A 4,079-nucleotide genomic window follows, 5' to 3' on the forward strand; every position below is an offset into this window, starting at 1 on the left:
AAGAGGAAGAAAAAGTAGGCGGGCATGGATTCCCCAGTAGCTTGTGTAAGTTCACTACTTGTTTGCTAAGAGTAGTCACTTCGCTCCTGTAGTCCTCTGCAAGCAAACAGCTGCTACATTGATAGTCCGGGTGGTCCACATTGTCCCGGAATAAAGCAAAAATAAACACAGCTCCTGCAGCATTGAAAACGTTTGTTAGTGTCCTCCATTTTATTTTATTCCTCCTTTAATCTCTGTGTTGTTGGGAAGGGCTCATAAGCAAGCATTTCACGGTAAACTCTACACCAGTTGTATTTGGCAAACAGTAACATAAAACACAATGCCAAGTATACACTGAGTGTACATAACATTAGGAACACCTGCTCTTTCCATGACATAGAATGACCGGATGAATCCAGGTGAAAGCTATGATTCCTTATTGATGTCACCTAATGTGTTGTACACTCATTTGCTTACCAAGATGACATTGAATGTTTCTGAGTGGCCTAGTTACAGTTTTTACTTAATTTGGCTTAGAAATCAATGGCAAATCTTGAAAATGGCTGTCTAGTAATGATCAACAACTTGACAGAGCTTGAAGAATTAAAAAAATTATAATGTGCAACTATTGTACAATCCAGGTGTGCAAAGATCTTAAAGACTTAACCAGAATGACTCACAGCTGTAATTGCAGCCAAAGATGATTCTAACATGTATTGACAGAGGGGGTTATATACTTACAGTATCTAATCAAGGTTCACTGCATTTGGAAAGTATTCAGACCACTTTACTTTTTCCACATTTTGTTACATTACAGCCTTATTCTAAAATGGATTACATTTTTTTCCCCCCTCATCAATCTTTACACAATACCCCATAATGACAAAGCAATAACTGGTTTGTAGACATTTTTGCAAATTACTAAATGTCACATTTACATACATTTTCAGACCCTTTACTCAGTACTTTGTTGAAGCACATTTGGCAGTGATTACAGCCTCTAATCTTCTTGGGAATAACAATACAAGTTTGGAACACCTGTATTTGGGGAGTTTATCCCATTCTTCTCTGCAGATCCTCTTAAGCTCTGTCAGGTTGAATGGGGAGTGTCGCTGCACAGCTATTTTCAGGTCTCTCGTGAGATGTTCAATCGGGTTCAAGTCCGAGACTTGTCCTGAAGCCACTCCTGCGTTGTCTTGGCTGTGTGCTTAGGGTCGTTGTCCTGTTGTAAGGTGAATCCTTGGCCTCAGTCTTAGGTCCTGAGAACTCTAGAGCAGATTTTCATCAAGGATCGCTCTGTACTTTGCTCGGTTCATCTTTCCCTCAATCCTGACTAGTCTCCCAGCCCCTGCCGCTGAAAAATATCCTCACAGCATGATGCTGCCACCAGGAGTGGCTTCCGTCTGGCCACTCTACCAAGGCCTGATTAGTGGAGTGCTGCAGAGATGGTTGTCCTTCTGGAAGGTTCTCCCATCTCCACAGAGGAACTGGAGCTCTGTCAGAGTGACCATTGGGTTCTTGGTCACCTCCCTGACCAAGGCCCTTCCCTCCCAATTGCTCAGTTTGGCCGGGTGGCCAGCTCTCGGAAGAGTCTTGGTGGTTCCAAACTTCTTCCATTTAAGAATGATGGAGGCCACTGTATTCTTGGACCTTCAATGCTGAAGACATGTTTTGGTACCCTTCCTCAGATTGGCTTGTTTTTTCTCTGACATGCACTGTCAACTGAGGGACCTCATATAGACCGGTGTGTGCCTTTCCAAATCATGTCCAATCAATTTAATTTACCACAGGTGGACTCCAATTAAGTTGTAGAAACATCTCAAGGATGATCAATGGAAACAGGATGCACCTGACCTTAATGTTGTGAATTTTTATAAAATGTTAGAATTGTTCTTCCATTGTTCTTCCGCTTTGACATTACAGAGGATTTTGTGTAGATTGTTAACAGAAAATGACAATTAAATTAATTTTAGTCCCACTTTGTCACACAACAAAATGTGGAAAAAGTCAAAGGGTGTGAATACTTTCTGAAGGCCCTGTAAGTGCTTGATGTGTGAAAGGGAGGGTGTGTGCCAGATAAAGATGTCAGATCTTAATTTGACCCCTTTCATAGCAGCAGGAAAATAATCCTGCAACAGGAGGATTTTAAGAATATTGAATAGTTAGAATCACTGTCAGGGGTCAACTGGAAGCGGTGTTTGTAGGCTACACAATAATTTGGACAACAGGTCCACTGGGTGTCAGTTCAAGTAGCCTATGTAGGCTACATGCAAGCTATGGCAAGTCTCGTGTGAATTCTTATATTTGTAGGCATTACACTTATTTCTTTGTGAGGGTAAATCAGTGTTTTTGATAAATTGTTGTATTATATGTTCAAGTCAGGGAATAGGCCGATTTAAATCTCGGTGCTTGTGTAGTTCAGTGGTTACCGCTGCTGACCCCGGAAGACATATGCCAGACACTGCCCTTTGAATTTTTGGAGGAACTAGTACTTTTTTTAGATACTCTTGGTGGGCTGTACTTGTACGCTTACTGACACCGTAGCCAAACCGGCCGGGCTTATGCACCATCGTACGCAAATTGATTTTGTCCCCCCACACCAAACGTGATCACAACACGCAGGTTAAAATATCAAAACAAACTCTGAACCAATTATATTAATTTGGGGACAGGTCGAAAAGCATTAAACATTTATGGAAATTTAGCTAGCTAGCTTGCAGTTGTTAGCTAATTTGTCCTATATAGCTAGCTTGCTGTTGCTAGCAAATTTGTCCTGGGATTTAAACGTTGAGTTGTTATTTTACCTGAAATGCACAAGGTCTTCTACTGTGACAATTAATCCACACATAAAACAGTCAATCGAATCGTTTCTTGTCATCTCTCCTCCTTCCAGACTTTTTCTTCTTTGGACTTTACATGGCAATTGGCATCTAACTTTCATAGTTACCACGACGACTGAATGAACTCAGTTCATCTTTCAATCACTCACGTGGGTATAACCAATGAGGAGATGGCACGTGAGTATCTGCTTCTATGAACCAATGAGGAGATGTGAGAGGCAGGACTTGCACCGCGTTCAGCGTCACAAATAGAACTGACTTCTATTTTAGCGCTTGGCAAGGCAGACGTTCATTGGCGCGCGCGAGCAGTGTGGGTGCAATAATTGAATAACATGTATGTTTACATTTATTTTGCGACGTGAGTGTGTGGTCAGCATGTTAATCAAGTCATTTCTGAAGGAACTAACTTACTTTTTACTCCGTAACATTTTACCAATCACTTCAGTTACATAGATTTATATCATTATATCATCGCTGTCGGATTATTTAATTTTTGTACATGGACCGATACTATTGGTTCCCCTTTACGTCTCTATGAATGTTTCATGACCCCTTGACCAATGAAATGTGTTCAAACCCTGTATCTCCACCACAGCTCTTGAAGTGAAGCGCACGTCTTCACTCCTGACGATAATTTTGTTTGTGTGTTCGTAGTCAGATGTGATCAGAGGTAAGTTACACTTTAATGGCTGTCTGCCTTTGTAATAGTATATACAGTTGAAGTCGGAAGTTTACATACACTTAGGTTGGAGTCATTAAAACTCATTTTTCTATCACCAACCAAATTTCTTGTTAACAAAGTATAGTTTTGGCAAGTTGGTTAGGACATCTACTTTGTGCATGACACAAGTCATTTTTCCAACTATTGTTTACAGACAGATTATTTCACTTATAATTCACTGTATCACAATTCCAGTGGGTCAGAAGTTTACATACGCTAAGTTGACTGTGCCTTTAAACAGCTTGAAAGATTCCAGAAAATGGTGTAATGGCTTTAGAAGCTTCTGATAGGCTAATTGACATCATTTGTGGATGAGTACCTGTGGATGTATTTCAAGGCCTACCTTCAAACTCAGTGCCTCTTTGCTTGACATCACAGGAAAATCAAAAGAAATCAGCCAAGACCTCAGAAAACACTTGTAGACCTCCACAAGTCTGGTTCATCCTTGGTAGCAATTTCGAAACGCCTGAAGGTACCACGTTCATCTGTACAAACAATAGTACGCAAGTATAAACACCATGGGACCACGCAGCCGTCTT

Source organism: Salmo salar, chromosome ssa20 (assembly GCF_905237065.1).
Source record: "Salmo salar chromosome ssa20, Ssal_v3.1, whole genome shotgun sequence".
Lineage (NCBI taxonomy): Eukaryota > Metazoa > Chordata > Actinopteri > Salmoniformes > Salmonidae > Salmo > Salmo salar.